At 48.8% G+C, this 20,211-nt stretch overlaps 1 protein-coding gene across 8 annotated transcripts in view; it reads left to right on the forward strand.

Moving 5' to 3' along the window:
* CADPS (calcium dependent secretion activator) overlaps positions 1–20,211 on the forward strand; it is a 418,422-nt gene that overhangs the window by 43,967 nt on the left and 354,244 nt on the right. The gene's annotated exons all lie outside the window — the stretch shown is intronic.

Here is a 20,211-nt window from a genome sequence, read left to right on the forward strand (position 1 = left end):
TGCCAGAGGACCAGGACTTTAAAAATAATTAGATACATTCATGGAGGAAAAGTCCATCAATGCTTATTAGTCAGGGTGGGTAGGAATGGTGTCCCTAGCCTCTGTTTGTCAGAGACTAGGAATGGATGACCAGCGCCAGATGACTTGATACCTGTTCTGTTCATTGCCTCTGGGACACCTGGCATTGTCCACTGTCACAAGATAAATGGGCTAGATGGACCTTTGGTCTGACCTAGTATGGCCATTCTTATCTATCCCACCTCAGGATCTTCTTACGTGGCTTCCCTCATTTAATATGAGTGTGAAAGTTCATGCAAGTCTATTTGGCCTGTAAGTCAGATAACCACTTGTGTTTTTAATAGCAATGCTTCCTGCACTAGCTAGTTTACCAAAAGAATGTTTTTTAATGTATAATGAACTTTTCCTTTCACCTAGTCAAATATTTTGCTTGTGACAGTAATTAAAACCAAGAATCTACCCTGTTTATCCCATTGAGATGCTGTGCATTGTTGTTGGGATTATTTTAAAATAAGGCAGAGTTCCATTTTTATTTTTTGTGATGGAATTATTGCACAAATCTTTTCTCCTGTGGCTGGTGTTTCTCAATGAGCAATATGTGATTTTTCCTGTGTGTGCGTGTGTTCAGCTTAATTTGACACACTGATATTAGTTAAATTACTTGTGAAGGATCCTGTTTTATTTTCTGTCTTGCTGTCAAAATACATTTTGACATCAAACCTCTTAAGCGACGTGATTAGTAAAGTATTTTTCACTATAAAGCAAGCCCGTTATTTTGTTCCTTATGTCGTGTGCTGCATCTAAATTAGACTGAAAATAGTTTTGTGATTTTCCCCCCCCTTCCCCCCCCCCAACTTCAAATTTGACTAGGGTCACCTTACGGAAAGGAAACGATCAGGTTTTTTATGCTGTATTATAAAATCAAATGGATTTGCTTGATAATGCTTTGGCAGAAGAATTCATCTTCCAAGTGTACTAGATTTGGTTTTTTGTTTTGTTTTTAAATACTGCATCGAGAAACTTAATAGAACTGGGTAGGGGCCCAGAGGTCAAAGTTCAACTAAGCCCCTCCTTCACTGGGAATAGCTAGGATTCCATGGCAAAGGGAAGAGCGCACAGGTTGTTTGGGCTTGGAAGGATTCGATTTGTCAGTAGATATCTGTGAATGTTGATTTCACCATAAACACTCAAACAGGTGAAAAATATTCTCTTTTAATAGAAGTTGACAGGTAGGCAGTCAGAAGAATGATGCTGGAGAGCATATTGAAGTCAAAATCCAATGATTTTGACTGAGACTTGTTACAAATCAGTCAGGTATGATTTTTTTTTTATTATTATTTAGGGATATTAACTTTGTGAACTCAGCTCTATCGTGACAATCTGTGTCGAGTTATGAAGCTTTACCTTTTTAATCTCAGCATCTACTAACGTTACATAATGATCTGATTCCCTCCTCCCATAATTTCGTGCAACTGTGGACATTTAAATAACACTGATACGTGTCAACATTCCATATTAACAGCAATTCCGTTCTGCCACGCCTCCGTAGATCGTCTCCATAAACATGCAGGTGTCGCAAATCTCGTGGGCCCAATCCTGCTCCCAGGGAAATCCATGCCGAAGCTTCCATTGACCTGAGTGGGAACAGGATTGGCCTTTTGAAATGATAGCCAGTGGCATGATGGGGGAGGATGTGACCAGAGTCTCGACCCTTGATCTAAAGCCGTCCTGTAAACAAGAAAAAGATGGTTTAATGTAGGCTCCTGGAAACGCGTTGAGGCACCTGTGTCAAGTGGCGTGCGTACCCAGCTGCTCCTGTGAATTTAGGAATTTAATGGTCCGCTTCTGTTTTCAAGAATCTCTGCCTGTGTTTCACGTTCTTTGGCACAGGTTGGACCTCCCTGGTCTGGCACCCTCAGGACCTGACTGGTCCCAGATGAGGGATTTTTTTCAGATCAGAGGAGGTCATTTTTTACCCTCCTCCCCTCCCCCGATGCTGCCAGCTCCATCTATGCCACCAAACCCATCCCCAAGACAGCCCTGCTGGATAGTCCTGCTGGTCCGCACATCGGGCTTCCCTCCTCCTCCTCCTCCCCCCCCCCCCCCCCCCAGCAGCCCTGCTGGACTACAGATGTTTCCGGACCAGAGAGTCCTGGTTGAGAGAGTTGAAACCTGTATTTAATTTGTGGCTATTTTTCTATAGGTCTGTGTCCCATTGAAAATCTTCCTTTTACATGAAGGCTGTGTCTAGACTGGCATGATTTTCCGGAAATGCTTTTAACGGAAAAGTTTTCTGTTAAAAGCATTTGCAGAACAGAGCGTCTAGATTGGCACGATGCTTTTCCGCAAAAGCACTTTTTGCGGAAAAGTGTCCGTGCCAATCTAGACGCGCTTATCTGCAAAAAAGCCCTGATCGCCATTTTCGCCATCGGGGCTTTTTTGTGCAAAACAAATCTGAGCTGTCTACACTTGCCCTTTTGCGCAAAAGGGACTTTTGCCCAAACGGGAGCAGCATAGTATTTCCGTAAGAAGCACTGATTTCTTACAGTAGGAAGTCAGTGCTTTTGCGGAAATTCAAGCGGCCAGTGAAGACAGCTGACAAGTTTTTCTGGAAAAGCGGCTGATTTTTCTGGAAAAACTGGCCAGTCTAGACACAGCCGAAGTGTTTTCTCCTTACTTATTTATTCATGACTCATTAGAATGATACATCCTGAAATGCGAGTCATTTTGTGTCCTCTCTTGAGTGTGCCTATGGCAAACAAAAGTGAAGAGAGTGGGGTTAATGGAAAATAAATATTCCTAAAATAATTGCTTTTACTTGTCCTCATTTAAAAAAAACCCACCCATTACAGGAAAGAGTTCATTCTTCCAGTATCTAGCTTACTTGCTTTTTCCCCTAACAAAGATGATATCACTAATACAGATGATTGCTCAGCTGACTAAAACAATCAACTTTGTGGCATGACTTCATTTTAGATGTATTGCTGCAAAAACTTAAGAGACACGGTGTTTTATTTCAATTCAGTTTTCATAGCTATCAAGTTGCTTTATCAAGTAACTGCTTTGGCTAGCATGCTGGGAAATGTAAGATTGTTATTTTAATAGTAGCCATACCCACAGTAAGAACACATTGGCTTTTCTGGCACAAAATATAGCCAGGGAGTTTTATTTAGGCTTTTTGGGATTGCTTGGTTCTTTTGCTCTCTTCCACAGAGAATGAACTGCTTTTCTCAGAATGTTCTTTTGTTTCCTTCATCAAAGATGAAGGACAAATTTACTACATTTCAGAACCCAGCTTTATAGTTCATGTGGCCAATTTCAGTAGAAGCTAGTGCAGGGGTCTGCAACCTAGCTCTCGAGCCAAATCTGGCTTCGGATGGAACCAAATACAGCTCTTTTGCCATTCCCAAAATACATGCAACTTTTAAAATGAAAATGAAAACTTAATTAAAAGTTTTAAAACCACATAATTACTCGTGTCGCTTGAATGTGCGCAGGAAGCTGGATTTGGCCGGTTGTGATATAAACATCAAAGAAACGTGCGAAAAGATGCAGAAGTCTCACTAAATAAAGTCTGTGAGGCCAAAGTTTCATTTATGCTATTATTAATCATCATGTTAATTATCAATAATAAGTTGTGTGTTTTCACTCATGCCAATGGGTATTCTTAGATGGCTCTTTGTTGACCACTTGTTCTGAATTTTGATGTAGTTTGGATCTTTGGTTTGAAAAAGTTGCCGACCCCTGAGCTAGTGTGTGAACTGTTTCAGTGAGCCCACCCAACGCAGAGCCCCACTGATTTAAACAGGGGTGTGAACCCTACTAAGGACTGGAGTCTTAGTTTTGTACCATTTTCAGTTTGGACAATGAGTACCTCAGGGCTTGCGGTGTTGTAGTTTTGTTGGTCCTAGGCGATAAGGGTGACTGAGATAATGTCTTTTATTGGACCAACTTCTGTTGGCGAAGGAGACAAGCTTTCAAGCTACACAGATCCCTTCTTCAGGTCAACCTAATTCTGGTCTGACAACGTGCTCTATCAACAATTCAGGATTGAATTTTTTTTTTCCCCTTTCAAATAGCTGGGGATGCATGAACATCCATCTAGGAAAATCAGCGACTGTATAGATGATTAGAAATGCAATGCTACCATCTGCACACCTCCCAAAATGTTCTGAGGTCTGGAACGTTTGAATGACGACAGCAATCGCTGTCGGTACGCCGAGTTTGTATTTAGTTCTCTGTGTAGCAATCCTTCTAATCTAGGATTATATCCAGTTGTTTCCTTCATGCATTATGTAGAGTCTGATAAGAGCAGCAGCTGGAGGGGGAGAAAATGGCCCGAGTACAGAGGCAGAAAGCACTGAATGTCTGTTGCCGTGAGGAATGTGAACCTGAACTCCAGTAAAAATCCATGCAGGTCCACCGGCTGACAGGATGCCTCTGATAGACGGAGACCCCAGGAAGGCAACCGGTTGCAAATGAAATGGTAATTGCTTCCCCTCTCTGAATGAAATCTTCTCTGAGGCGATTATACAGATTAAAGTGTTCCACTGAAAGGCAGCAGAATAAATCTAGTCTGTGCGTCTCACCGAAACCGCTGCAGAACAAGGACCGTCTACCAGCGGTGCGATTAATTCTAAGGCAACCCCCCTCAAAAGCTCTAATTCCCACGGCAACCTACCGCTCCCACATTTTGCAGAACCTGCAAACACGCAGCCCTCTGTCATGGTGCGATTTCTGGCCTCCTTAGCTGCGTTGGACTCGTCCTCTGGGCTTGCGTGGGGGTGGGGCACCGCGCAATGAGGTCAGTGGCCGTGTAAGCACGGATTGGCGCACTGGGCCCTCAAGCATGTCGAAATCCTCCCGTGGAGATGCTTCGTGAATGCTGAGGCTAGTCAAGCGGGTTAATAGTCTCATTCATGCTGCAGCTCTTAAAAACAAGTTTCCAGCTGTGTCACTGTGACCTATTTGAAGCTCGCTAGTAGGGTACGGTGGGAGACTTGTCTGGAGCGGGGCTTTCGGGGTGCTCGCTGTAGACAGAGTCCTTGGCTCTCCCAGGTAATCTCCTAGTAGGCAGGATCATGTCAGCCCGGCGTCCTTGCTGAGTGGCTGCCTGTGTTCCTGTCATGCCCCTTTGGTCGCAAGTGTCTCAGAGCCGTCACTGCCCTCCTGGGGCGCTGGGACAGCCCTTCGCAGGTGCAACGGCGAATGCCTCGGCAGTCGTGGGAGACCGACTCTGCCCAAGTTTTCAAGCCATGCACAATGCATTGGAACGGGCACTCAAGGACCGCAGCAGCGTGCGTGACCCCCTTCTTGAAAACGGTTTGATTTGCCAGGGCCGTGCGGTGTAAACAGTGTTCCGTTAAACCGCTTCCCGAACGGAAAGAGGAGGCGTTTTGTGACTGAGGGGCAGCCTCGGATGTGCAGGGGGAGGAAGAACACACACCCCCCATTTTCTTTGCTTATCGCAGTACGCATTTTAATTCCCTGGAATTGTTAGCATATGGTGTAATCACGGCCCTATCTAACAACTGAGCACTGTGTGTGTGGTAATCACATCACCCACATTCAAAATCCCTGACAAATGGGAGTGAGAAATAAGACCCCTCTGTAGCTCCCACGCCTCCAGCTAGATCCTTTCAAGAGAAAAGAAGATCAATGTGGGGAGAAAAGAAGGCCCAGTGAGCGGGTAGCAAGAGAGAAAGCTGTGTACGTGGGCAGGCGCCACCTCGCTGAATACCATACGGCCTGGCAGTAGGCAGAGCTCGGTTTCACCTGTGCTCTGCTCATTAAGGGTCACTCACTGATCCAAAGCCCCTTGAAGCTGCTGTCCTAACCCTTCCTCCTCGCCGCTTCCTTACTGGCGCACCGAGAGCCGGCCCTGCCCCGCCCAAACGCAGACTCTTCATTTGTGAGAGCGTGGCAAGGAAGTGGCTGGTGTGCGTGTCCCTCTCTCAGGCCTACCCCTGTCGGGTCTTGTCACAGTCTGGCCCTGATGATACAGGTGAGGTTGGAAGCTTTGTACAGCACCTAGCGCAACTCCTAGGTCTCATGGGGCCGGTGCTCTTTATGGCAAGTTAGCGCCAGTCTGCCTGTAACATGGTCTGACTCACCCCCATGGCGCCTCCTGCTGGCCACCCTGGGAATGAGCTCTGCTCCGCACCGGAGCTCCATCCTCCCACAGGTGTCTCGCCAGCTGTTCCCTGCTTTCTGTGACAAGCTTCTCCAGCTTCTGTTAGGAATTGGGTCCTGTCCCCAGACCATGGCACCCTTCCCCCCAGGTTCTGCCCCAGAGCGATGCCCTAACACTCTGGGGTCCTCCCCTGAGAGCCCCCTACACCCACTGTGGCTCAGTGACCCACGGCCTGTTGTCATCTGGCCCCGGCCCCAGGGGCAAAGTGCCGTCTGACATGGCCGCTCATCACAGGCAGGTGGGTGGGGACCTGCTGCTGTCTCCTGCCCTGGCTGCCTCCTGGCAGCCCTAGCGCCCTCTGGCCTCTGTCTCTGGGCCTCAACCCAGTGCTACTCAAGCTCCTCTGGCTCACCCTGCCTTTCCCTAGCCCTGCCCTGTCCATGGTACCCTGGCTCTCTCCAGGGCTAGAGCAAGTGTGTGCTCAGCCTGGCCAGCCATCTCTTTTATACAGCCCCCCTGGGCTCTGATTGGCTGCCACAAGGCCTCTTGTGATTGGCCCCTCCCCACAGCCCTCTCTCCTGACTGTTTTAACCCTTTTTACACCTGGTGTGGGGTGACTGCCCTGCTACATTGAACTATGAGACTCCAGCTGGGGGCAATGGCTGCCCCAGGGGCTGACTGGCACCTAACGCTAATAAAGGTTACCCAAGCTCAGGGAGAGGGGAGTGCCAAAGGGAGAGGTGCTCCCATGAGGCTTGAGTCAGAGCTGAGCTTGGGGTCTTGCTGGGGAGCTCTCTCGCTGCTCAGAACCGGTGCATCTCCGTGCTGCGTGCCCACAGGGCTCCCTTCGCTGCCCCCGCCCCCACAGAACAGCCCTCCCAGCTCTCATTGGTGGCATGAACGTGCAGGCTGGCCCCAGCAGTCAGCTGCTTTGAGAGGCAAGGAGCCGCCTCAGGTAAGTGCCCCCCGACCAGCGACTCACCCCACTTCCTCCCTACCCACCAGCTCCCTGCCCCAGGTCACAACCCAGACCCTCGGCATCCTCTCCTGCACCCCTGCCCCAGGTCGGAATATTCTCAGTCACCCAACCCCTGTCCTAGACCCTGCGTGCCTCCTTCCTGCACCTCAAGCCCCCATCTCCCCCAAATCCGTTCTCAGATCCCACATCCGCTCCTGCGCCCCAGCCCTTCCTGCACCCGACCTCCATCCCAGACCCGTCCAGAGAAAAGTGCAGCCAGACCACTTGCCAGACTCTTGGAATATCTTCCCCCTCCACCATCCCCCCGTCAAAAATTATTGCCCACCTCTGTTGTAGTGAGGGAGTCTCCTAGACTGAGGCCTGGACTTAGGCATCCAAAAGGACCTGGTCTCGGACAGGCCTCTCCCTCACACTGTCTGGAACTCAGCCTGGCAAGGGTCGCCTGTGTCCCTGGAAAAGAGTTGTGATGGGCAGACCCATGAATGTGGACAGGGGAAGAGGCCTACGCCAGGGCAGAGACAGGAGCTGAGGGGCACCATGGGAAGAGCAGGCATAGAAGCAAGCGCAGGACTCCATTCAGGCGTGGAGGGACTCAGAATCCCCCAGCTCAGACCTCGGGGTGGGCGTTTTGTGTGCGTTTTGCACTGATTTCTCCGTTAATAAGGATGATCCTCCACCAGGGGGTGCTCTTTAGTATCTTGGGTGCCCAGACTTTTTGACACCCTGGGCGAGGGGAAACTAATTAAACTTTGTAAGGCAAAGAACCCTTCCCCGGTGCTGCATTTTGGGTAGATCAGATGGTTTGCAAAGGCACAACCGCGTGTTTTTAACAGCGCTCTGGACTATGAAAACGATGCTAATAATGCCGAATGTCAGGACCCCATCATGATCACACCCTCTTCTCTCCCCCTCCCCAATCGATTTTTATTGGCTAAGTAACTGAGAGGAAGAATTTAGCCATTCCTCGCTTTTAATGGTTGGTGCTTCAGACATCATTTTTGATTTGGTAGATGAAAGATGGTCTTAGCATCGGTGCTGAGATAATTTTAGTAAATGTTAGGGCCAGAGTCCTAGGATAAAATGATCCAAGGGGCAGTACGAGTGAAAAATGGCAAGGGCTAGGGTTTTGCTCCGCTTGTGGTGTTTAAACTTATCTTGTTTATGGCATAAACATCTTGGCTGTGTCTAGGCTAGCAAGTTTTTCCGCAAAAGCAGCTGCTTTTGTGGAAAAACTTACCAGCTGTCTACACTGGCCGCTTGAATTTCTGCAAGAACACGGACGATCTCATGTAAGAAATCAGTGCTTCTTGCGGAAATAGTATGCTGCTCCCGTTCGGGCAAAAGTCCTTTTGCGCAAAGCTTTTGCGCAAAAGGGCAAGTATAGACAGCTCAGATTTGTTTTGCGCAAAAAAAGCCCTGATCGCGAAAATGGCACGGACGCTTTTCTGCAAAAAGTGCTTTAGCGGAAAAGCGTCCGTGCCAATCTAGATGCTCTTTTCCGCAAAGGCTTTTAACAGAAAACTTTTCCGTTAAAAGCATTTGTGGAAAATCATGCCAGGCTAGACGTAGCCCTTTTTATTAAACAGCTTTGCATGTTGCTCCTACCACAATCTTGCAGCTCCCATTGGCTTAGTTTGCGACCAATGGGAACGGCTTGGGCTGTGCTGGCAGCATAGGAAGTCCCCTCCCCCCAAGTGCGTGGCATGCAGAGAGCACATGGTCCCCGCAGCTGGCTGCTTTGAGTGGTGTGCTGGGGCGCAGAAGATAGGGAGCCTGCTGGGCTGGACCTGCCTAAGGAAGACGCTAGGGATGTCAATGTGTAGTTGACTATACACTTAACCGATAAGCCTTGGCTTATCATTTAATCTTGTTGCCTACATGCATCTCACCCCCCTTGCTGCCTCTGATACAGAGGCAGCAAGAGCCAGTGCCTGAGAGGAGCTGGTTTTAAGCAGGCTCTCCATGAGCACCGAATCTGCCTGCCCCCTCCCCCGCTGCTGCCTCTGCTAGAGCGGCAGCAGTGCAGAGGGTGAAAGGGGGCAGGCTGGAGCCGATACGTGCGAAGAACCGGCTTTTAAAGCCAGCTCCTCATGGGCCCCGGCCCCCACGCCGTGTCAGAGGCAGCAGTGCAGTGTGTCAGGCGGCTGGTTTTTAACTGGCTGCTCTCGTGGACTCACTCCCACCTGGCACCCCACGCTGCTGCTCCCCAGGAACGGGGCTGGGAGTGCACTGGTTGCTGGCCTGCCCCTGGGGATTATTGAATAGTCTTGTAACGACCGTTCAATTAGTCGATGGCTAGCGTCCTTAGTAAGTGCCTCCTGGCCAGAGCCTGCATCTGCCACTCCAGCCCCTCTCTGCCCCTTTGGTACATCCCTTCCCAGGTCACAACCCAAAACCTCTGCACCACTGCTCCAGCACCAATAGCCCCTCCCAGACCCTGCCCCCCAACCCTCTGCCCCAGTTCACAACCCCTTCCCAGACCCTCTACCCTCTCCTGCATCCCTCCTCAAGGTCAGAATCCTCTCCTGCACCCAACCCCCTCCTAGACCTTGCATCCCCTCTTGCCCCCCAATCCCCTACCCTGAGTTCCCTTCAGCACCCCACCCCTTCCCAGACCACACACCTCCTCCACTAGAATCAGGGAAGTGTGCAGCCTTTGGCTACTTACCAACTTCTAGGTGTGACCCAGCATCAAAAACTATAGCCCACCCCTGGCGTAATGGGATAAAAATTCATGTTTATCATTCTGAGCCAATTTGTAACCGTTTGGAAAGTAGTTCATCTCTCCAAAATTATACCCTCACTCCTTGCAAGTGAAAACTTCAGAAACAGTAACCGTGTAAAGGCATTTCCCTTTGAGAACAGAAATTGATTTCTCGGTGTGGTTCACAATGTAGCATATTGATAGTTGAAATTCTAGCAGTTGAGCTATTATGCACTAGAGGAAAAGAAAATTGTTTTCTTTAATGATGCTGAAATGGACCACTTAGTGCAGTAGCCTGTTCCTGGCAGTCGCCTATATTGGAGGAAAACGAACATGGTCATTGTACACCTGAAAAATCATGCTGTGGGATTGAGGGATAGAGATTTCCTCCTGACCCCAACCAGGGATCCCCGATGCCATGTGAACGAATTGGCAATTGCTATCGTTCTTTTAGGAAGGGCACATCCTTTGCTTATTCCTAATTAGCTAATCGTCTTTTGACTCTTACTGTCATTTTGCGTCAGTTCTTTACAATGGTGAATCGTGCAAAGCAGTGTTTCCTTTTTATCCACTGCCCCTTACTTTTGTGTGTGCTCTGGTTCTCTTACTTTGTGACAAGGGAGAAACCAACACGCCTTTTCTCTAACACTCACGTTTTTATGCTAATGGTTTAATTTTTCAAAGGGCATCTGGGAGTACATTACACCAAGCCAGTGGTTTTCAAACTGCGGTCCGCAGACTGCTGCCTGGCAAGTGGGCCGTGTCTCAAGGCTCACCCCCCCTCCGCAGCAGAGAGGCTGCGCTGCTGCTCCAGTTCCCCCTCCCCCACGAGGTTCGAGCGCCGGTGCCAGCTTCCCTCTGCAGTGGGGGGACCCCAAGACTCGCCACGGGATTCAGCTTGTAGGGGGAACAAGTGGCTCTGAGCGCTGCAGCCCCACCCCTCCACTCCCATTGGCTGGAATCATGGCCAATGGGAGCAGCAGGAGGCGGTGCCTGGGTGTGGCAGGGGACGCAAAACCAGGTAAGTGCCCCCCATCCCCTGGCCAGACATTCCACCCCCAGCCTGCTACTACACCCTCCCTCCTGGCTAGACACTCCACCGCCAGCTTGCTCCAGCACCCTCCTTCCCACCCAGACTCACCCCCCCCCCCCCGCACTTCCATCCCTATCCCACTCCCTGGAAGTCCCCTCCCACACTCTGAACTCCTCATTAATGGTCTCACCCCAGAGCCTAGGGAGTCTCTCAAAATCTGCTAACTCCAGGACCCCAAAAGAGTTAATCAGGCCTGTGGGAAGCCTTTATCCTTGGCCCTCCCTGCTTCCTCTGCTCCTCCCACCCTGTGGGGCTGGCGCACCAGGGGAGGGAGGTGTCTCTGTTGTGGGCCACATCAGTGAGGGTTGGATTTTGGGTTGGTTTGTTTGTTTTGTGGGGGGGACTCCCCACCCAAAAAAGTTTCCCCACCCCCGCTAAATAGACAACGCTTTTGTTTTGGACATGAATTCGTATTTTACTTGATCACTTTCCTTTACCAAACTTCATTTTTAATACAAATTAAATCACTTAATCTGTGTTTAACTATTTTGATTAATAATATTGCCTTTCTTACCGGTAATTGTGTCCTCTTACGTTTCACACGAGCCTAATATGAATCATTTAGTCTCTCTACAAACCTTAGAGAAGTGAAGGCATTTTGGTATCCTAGGTGGTTGCCTTGTGGCCCATGGAAGGGGTTGCGTTGAACATGGTGGGCCATGGGCTGAAAAGTTTGAGAACCGCTGAAGTAAACTAACTCCAGAAAATGGCAGAGATCAGCAGGGTAACCCCCTTGAATGAAGCACACAAACCAGCATGTAGCTTCTTAACAAACAACCTACAACAGCTAATAATAGTCCTCCCAAGTTGATTTAAAAAACGCTCTTTGTGATGTCCAGCTCTCTCCTGCAAACAAAATAATTGAAGAGCGGAACGCTCCTGGTTTTGGAGGAGAGGAACCTCAACACACATTTTAAAAGGGTTGGTCTAACTTTTTAGAAACCTTGGGGTAATTTCTAGCAGGTGCAAACCAAGATATCTCTCTGCTTTCTTCTCACCGTCCCTCCTCCCTTTCTCTTTACCTTTCTGCCCTGCCCTTTTTTTTTCCTGTTCTCCCCTTATCTTGGGGGCAGAAGAAATTGAATTTTTTACGCACGCATGGCAGGGTGGCCAAACTTACTGACCCTTCAAGCTGTATACGAGAAACTTCAGAAGTCGGAGAGCCATAAGAGCGTCTTTTCTGAAAACCCCCCCCCACGTCCAGACTACTTTCGATCCTCTTTCGAAATCAAAATGTCGTCTAGACGTGCCCTGGGTGAATGTGCTCATGATTTCATTATCGTTAGTGTCAAATTGTTGTCATGGCACCTTTGTGGTCAGATGTTCCATCCAGAACCTTTCAGAAGCTGGTGTCCGTTCATGTTCCATGGTCAGCCGATGTCAGTATGGACAAAACTCCCACATCCGCTTCCTCATAACTTGGGTATCGCATGAGTGTATTTGTGCCAAAGTTTGCAGGCCTCATGCTAATTGCTAAAGCCAGGATCTTACAGGATATAAACTGGTAGGCTCCTTGCATTGCTGCTGAGTATAATAAAGTGGAATGATACTACAAAACAGTGACTTCTTAGAGCTAAGCTGACCCCACGGGGCTACGAGAGCCTGGGAGCTCTTTCCCCCTTTTAAGTCTCCTACCGCTGCTTTCACATGGAATGCAGTTGCCAAAACAGTTTCCATAGCACTAAATATGTTAAGCATAATAATGAATCCTTTGTGATCTGCACTGAAATTTGGGATCATGAGTGGAGATTGACTGACTGACGTTTACGTGCAGTATTTTTAAAGCAAGGGCTGTTTTGTTTTAAGAGCTGCTAATTGAAATGAAATACAAGTAAGTTCTTTACCCTGGGGTGTTGAGAGAGGAAAACAAATATTAACATTAAAGAATTTTCCGTTTAAACTAGAGAGGGCTCCCCAGAACAACCCCAGGCTAAAACCCCTCAGTTGTGAATCCAGAACAGGACTTATTTTGATAATAGGCTCAGTCAAAATCCCTGATGTCCGAGGACCAGATTTCTGCTTTGCATCCTACATCCCTCTCTAATTCAGCTATGAAACGAAGTGATGTTTTTCTGTAGGGCAGCTCCTGAGAAGTTCATACGCCTTCAGATGGGCACTCAGGTGCCTTTTTCTAAGGGCCGCTTTGTTGCTGTATTCCCACGCTGCACGGCAAGTCATCCTAGTTACTGTCGAGAGGACTTTTATTCGGAGCCTCTGTATTTTCGGTGGCTTATTACTCTCCCCACAAAACACATTGGGAGCTGACATCTGCCAGGTTTGTTCTGAGAGCCGCAATGTACCCGCTACCTCTTCCCAATACATGAAGAAAAAACTGTATGTCCCATCCCTGACAGTAGCCACCATCAACTGGTGCATAAACAGATGGAAGAAGCCCTGTAGCAGGTTCCGCCCAGCCTGCCTGCAGGGAACGCTTCCGCTTGACTGCCAGAGGTTAGACGCCGCCTGGCTTGTATCCAATCCAGTGCTCCCATCGATTTGTTACTCTGCCCTGTTCTAATGCCGCAGACGCTTGTTGTCCCTCTCAACATCCAATCCGTCTCTGACCCCTGCTCAGCTCCATGCTCCCACCTTGCCCCCGAGCACTGTCCGGTACCTGAATTTTATTGAAAACAATTTTCATTTGTGTTTGCCATGATAAGTGTCCCGGTGTAATGCCAGCTTAGCCAGAGAGTGGGGAGGATGATGTCACTACACAGCACTACGCGCACAGTCAGTGCGATCGGCTGTTATATACCACCGTAAATCCCCGGATTCACTCTGAGAGCATGGATCACGCAGGTGACTGAAAACAAATACACTAGTGCTGCGTTGGACAAAGTCGAAGCTTCCGCTGTCAAACCGGTTGCTTGTATGGGAGCGTGCAGGCCGTGCTCTCGTGAATACTTTCCTTCAGTATAGTTGCGCGAATTCGTGTACAGGCAGTCCCCAAGTTACATACAGGATAGGGGCTGTAGGTTTGTTCTTAAGTTGAATTTGTATGTAAGTCGGAACTGGCGTCCAGATTCAGCCGCTGCTGAAACTGACCAGCGGCTGACTACAGGAAGCCCGAGGCAGAGTTACTCTGCTCTGGGCGTCCTGGAATCAGCCGCTGATCAGTTTCAACTCCTCGGCGCTACTGGACCAACCCAGCAGCACCCCAGCAACTCTACCCCAGGTGTTCCCAAGTCAGTTGCTGCTGAAACTGACCAGCGGCTGATTCCAGGAAGCCCGGGGCAGAGCAACTCTGCCTCGGGCTTCCTGTAGTTAGCCGCTGGTCAGTTTCAGCAGAGGCTGACTTGGGGACGCCTGGGGCAGAGCAGCTGGGGTGCTGCCAGGTTGGTCCAGTAGCGCCAAGGAGCAGCGCTGCGGGACCAACCCGGCAGTGCCCCAGCTGCTCTACGCCAGGCATCGTCGGCGAGAAAAGCCTGGTCTGCTGGGGGGGCGCCCTAGCTGCGCCCCCCCCCTCCCCCAGCAGACCAGGGAGACGGGGGTGGCGGGACCGCCGAGCCGCGCCGCGGTCCTGCCCGTGTCCTCAGCGGCTTTGCTCTGCGTCTCCCTGGTCTGCTGCCCCCCCCCCCCCAAACAGACCAGGGAGACACGGAGCAGCTTTTCTCGCCCCGGAGGACGTGGGCGGCGGGACCACGGCGCATCTGGGCGTCCCGCCGCTCGCGTCCTCCGGGGCGAGAAAAGCCCCGTTCATAACTGCGGATCCGACATAAGTCGGATCCGCGTAACTCGGGGACTGCCTGTATTTAAAACTTGTCAGCTCCATATAGGAGACGGTTGTTAGGGGTTCTGCAAAATTCTTTTGTGTTTAAAAGGGTTTTGTGGCCAAATAAAATGGGGAAACCCTGATCCACGCAAACAGCTCTTTGTGTGGACCTTCATTGAAAGAGTGTCTGTCTGTCTGTCTGTCTGTCTGTCTGTCTGTCTGTCTCCATTGATCCCGCTGGGCAGTTCCTTAAAAGAGCTCCTGGGCTAAGCAGTTTGGCTCTTCTTTTGGCATAATTGTTGCCGGACACCTACACCCTCCAGGCCTCTGACTAGCTGCAGTTAGAGCCACAGCTGGCTCGGGGCCTGGGCGAAGGGACGGGTTAACTGCCGTGTAACAGGCAGGCTGGGGCTGGCCCCTCGGAGCTCAGATCTCAGCCAAGTCTGAAGCTTTACCCAGCAGTTAACAGCGAGGAGCCCGAGTCAGCTGGCAGGACTCGGCTGTAGGTCTGTAACTGCAGCGTCGACAGGCGCTTCATGATTTTTTTGGGTCTGGGGCGACTGACCCACAGGAAAATCAGTCGGGGGCTGCACAAAAGTGAGAAGCAACCCCCGTCCCCGAAAAAAGAAAAACCCCTCCCTGGCGTGGCCCCTGACTGAGAAGCTGAAAACACTCCCCACATTCCCCTCGGTCACCAGAGCCTAGAGGGGCCTGGGCTATAAGATTCTTGTGGGCCCAGGAAGTGGGCTTGAGGCGTGGGGTCTGGGCGGGAGGGTGCAGGAGCCTCGTGGGGAAGGGAAGCCGTCTGGGGGGGAGGGAGGGTGCTGGTGGACGTAGGGGAGGCCGCAGGGTGGGAGTGCTAGAGCTAACTCCCCGACACCGTGGGCAGAGCACTGAGCCCCCGGGGGGGGGGGGGAAGGACAGATTGAGGCAAACCAGGCTGTTGGTCCTCCCCTTTCCCCCCACTTAATCTGTCTGTCATCTGGACGCTTCTTGCTTTTTGGAGATGCCTCCACCTCCACCCCCTCAGTTGTTTCAAGCCGCCCAGAGCAACTTCGATCACAGAACAACTCCTGCTCTAGCGTCACCTTCAGCTGCACGGCTCCTGCCGGACTCTCCTTCCCTCGCTCCTTCCCCCTCCAGCCACCCGGCGGCTTTGGGAGAAGATGTTTATTTTGCTGCTCTGTCAGACACAGCGCTTGAGGGCAGAGACCCAGGGCGCAGCGTGAGGCTGAAGGAGCCGAATGCTTTCGTTCCTGTCAGTGCCGGCCTTTTCAGCCTGGGCTACGAAAGGCCCTCTGGTAGCCTTTTCTATGGAGCCTTTTCTACATTTCTATCACTTTTCTATGGAGTGACTCTTAGCAGTTCCAGCTCTACATGCAACGTGGAGTCCTTTCCCACCCACCGGTGTCTCTCTCCTCCCCGAAGCAGCTGCTGCTGCAGTGCTTTGGTTCTCTCCAAGATGGAGAGCGTGGATTTGTCTTCAGGGCCATTATCTGTCAACGCTGCCTCTTGAAGGCTGTGCGCGCTGTGTCTGCAATCTGCCAGCTCGCCACAAGCGTTCACAGAAGTACTTACAGGCTACACATCTACACAGGCGTTCGGGGGTGGGGGGAAACTAATCAGAACAGTTGCTAGTCAGACATTTTAGTGACACCTTCCGATAAGCACAGATGTCACTTCCATCACTTCATTTCCAAGTTGTCAATCCTGCAGCCCTTTATCAGGCAAAAGTGTAGGTGTGGTATGCTGCTTGTAAATGACATGGTTATCCCTAGCCCTGCGCGGACACAGTTTGGATCCACAGAAATCATCCGTGGATACCCGCAGATATAAAAGTGGATACCTGCAAATTTGCAGACACCCAGATACAAAATTTGTATCCACATCTGTATCTACAATAGTGAGCCACAGATTTATCCACATGCGCATCCGCAGATGCAGATAACCACCATGATAAAGTAGATCTCTGCAGAATTGCAGGCTCTAGTGAACCCCAAGTGTGTGTGTGTGTGTGTGTGTGTGTGTGTGTTTACAAATTGGCTGAGGTTTGTGTGGTGCAGCTGAATCAATGCCCTGTAGATGGAACTGCGTGGGAATTCATGGAACTATCCATGCGCGTTAAGTTAAGCATGAGAATCTTTTCAGGATTGGGGCTGTAGTCCAGAATGAAACTCCACGAACACTCAGGCTACTAAATTTTAAATCCCGTATCCACACAGAGGAAATGAGGCAAAAAGAGCCATGATCCGATGCACCACGTTTCCTGTTAGGGTTGCCCTTTTGTCTCCTTCTTGCACTTTCGGCTTTCATAAATTTAGTTCTTACTGGACTGGGACTTGGGGACTGGGCTGGAGCGCACATCCCAACACAGCTGCCTTTCTTAAAGGAATAATTTGATTTTGTGCTCCGCATTCAGCGCGTATGTATGCCTAGATCTGCCAGCGCCGCTCTAAAACAATATGCTCCACATTCACCATACATGGTCTGGTTCCTCCTTTGTGTTTCCAGCAATGGAGTCGCAACTCTATTATATTTGATATAATATATTAAGATTCATAGAATCATAGAGCTGGAAGAGACTGCAGGAGTCAAGTCCTGCCTAAGGCAGGACCAATCCCAAGTTAATCAACCCAGCCAAGGGATTTAATTGGGATTTTTTTAAGTCAAGCCAGGACTTAAAAACCTCTAGGGATGGAGATTCCACCCCCTCCCTGGGGAACCCATCCCAGTGCTTCACCGCCCTCCTAGGGAAATAGTTTTTCCTAATATCCAACCTAGACCTCCCCCACTGTAACTTGAGACCATTGCTCCTTGTTCTGCTGTCTGTCACTGCTGAGAACAGCCTCTCCCCATCCTCAGATTTCTCACCTCCTTCAGTTATTACTGTTCTTTTGTTTACGTGCTGCACATTCTCTGTGCATATGATGATTTAATGGTCTTTCAGGCCACACTAAAGAGAGAATAAGAAACGAGATTTTTTTTCCCCTCTGCCCTCCTTAAACCTGAGGAGGAAAAAATACCATTCCTCTTTTTTAAGAGACTTAGGCCAGGTCTACACTGGAGGAGAAAATCGATGTTAAATACACAGTTCCAGCTATGGCAGTTGCATAGCAGGAAACCTTACATTGATTTTTCTGGGGCAGCTCAACGGTAAGAGGTCAACAGGAGAAACTCTCCTATCGACTTTACTTCCTCCTCGCAACTATGAGAAGTACCAGCACCGACAGGGGTGCCCTCAGAGTTGGATTTAGTGGGTCTTTACTAGACCCGCTAAATTGAACCCCAGAAGATCGATTGCAGGAGTGTTGCTCCTCTGGTAAGTGGAGACCTATCCTAACTGCTTCCAATATGCTACAAAATCTAACTCTTCTTTCCAACAATGCCTAGGCAGTCGTGAAATGTTGACTATATATGTCAGAGTATATTACAATGCACACGTTGTAAAATGATTCCCTAATTTAAATGATTTTTTTTTCTACCGGTCGTGTGAGCTGTGTGAGAGCAAAGGGATTTATAAGACTGTTTACAAAACACAGAGCAATCACGTAGGTCGTTTATAATTGCCGAATTTTAGACCGTGCACAGCTATGTTTGCTATCATGCTCTAGAGATTCTGCTTGTGCAGTGATTAGAAGCCCCGCATGTCACCACCATGTGTATACCATAGGCCAGAATCATGCTAGAGTTTACGTAGCAGGCTTTTGATTTGCCAATACTTCTCTTGCCATATTATTTGGGCTCTGGATACATATTTTAAAAAGGCATTGGAGCAAATCCAGGAACACTTATGCACCCTAAAATTGAACCTTATGCCTCAAGTAGTCCCACTGAACCAACAAGGTAATTTTTGTATTAAGGTTCTACTCAGTGTGTTAGAAACAGCCAATTTCCAGTTATCGTTCACATGGGAAATAACCAGTTTCTTAAGGGTTAAACTGGTTGTCCACAGACTCCAAACTGGAGATAAGGCGGATAGCCTCCATACTGTGTTTAGAAACAACAGGCCTAATTGTAAAAGATAAATTGCCCATAAATGCATGCCTAATATGTATGCACAACCACCTGCACAAATAGCCAGTTACCCATTTGCAGGTGTAGTCATAATGAGTAGGCACAGATTAAGTCCACATTTTGCACATGCGATTGTGAATTGAATTTTCTGTAAGAACATTAGCTGCATATTGATTTACAAAACCTCTAAAACCACTCCTGACTACCACGTTACCATTGGCACCATCACCACTTTGCATTTTAAGACTGAAGTAGTTAATTGGACTACATTATAATTACAGGAGGCTGAGAGTGATGTTTGGTTTTTTGTTTGCTTTTAACGGAAAATGGTTCTTTGACAAAATGGAAATTTGACCCCACACAAAAACCAACAACCCTCTTTCCTTTTTCATTTAAATCTTCCAGGATTTTTGTCAAAAACTGCGAAGTTTAAACCCAACAAAATGTGGATTTTGGTGACTGAAAAATGAATCGTTTGGGGGTTTTAGTTTTTCAGTAAAAACCTGAAACTTAACCAATTTTATTTTAATTTCATCTCCATTTTTGGTGGGGATAAAGATCATTTCCTGACCAGCTCTACTTATAAATTCATATAAGCCCCTGTAAAATGTGTATTCTACAGAGTTTGTAAACAGAATGACAGGGTATTACGTTGTGATGCTTAAACATGCCTGGGGCATTTTGCTGCTTTACAAAAAAAAAAATCATAGAATACTAGAACTGGAAGGGATTTTAAGAGAGCATCGAGTCCAGTCCTCTGCCCTCGTGGCAGGACCTAGTACCATAGATTATCCGTGACGGGTATCTATCTAACCTACTCTTAAATATCTCCAGTGATGGAGATTCCACAACCTCCCTGGGCAATTTATTCCAGTGCTCAGCCTAACAGGTAGGAAGTTTTTCCTAATGTCCAACCTAAACCTCCCTTGCTGCAGTTTAAGCCCATTGCTTCTTGTCCTATCCCCAGAGGCCAAGGAGAACAATTTTTCTCCGTCCTCCTTCTAACACCCTTTATCTCTCAGGTCTCCATGTTTTTCCACTTACCTGTGGGCTTTAGTAACCTGCCCCTCCTCACTCGATGAATTGATAGTAAACTTTTTCGCCGATGTCAGGTACCATTTGGAGAGTCTGATTTATTTACTTCAGCGGAAAATGTGGCAGAAGAGGAGCTTCAATGTGATCCTCTCTAATTTTTTTATTTAAGGTCTAGAAGTCAGTTCCAGTCTGTCCTGATGACTTGACTCCGCCTTTTCCAAAGAGCCCTCAGAGGAAGGTTGCTTAGCTCTTTGCCTTGGATTGGTGTCTCTAGGTCTTTTGCAGTCTGCTATAAAACCTCGGGTTGGCAGAGGCCTTCACAAAAAATCCCAAATGTGGCAGGGAAAAACATGGGTTGAGCAAAAACAAACATAAAAAGACACTGCTCCTTTACATTCCCGCATTCCCCGCTCCCCCCGCCCCCACCAGACGTGGAAGGGGAAAAATGTCCCCACCGGCCTATCTGAGGAAAAACAGAAAATACCAGACTCGTAATTACCAGACGGAAGACACAATTACCAGA

This window comes from Pelodiscus sinensis, chromosome 11 (assembly GCF_052426305.1).
Source record: "Pelodiscus sinensis isolate ZL-2025 chromosome 11, ASM5242630v1, whole genome shotgun sequence".
Taxonomy (NCBI): Eukaryota; Metazoa; Chordata; order Testudines; family Trionychidae; genus Pelodiscus; species Pelodiscus sinensis.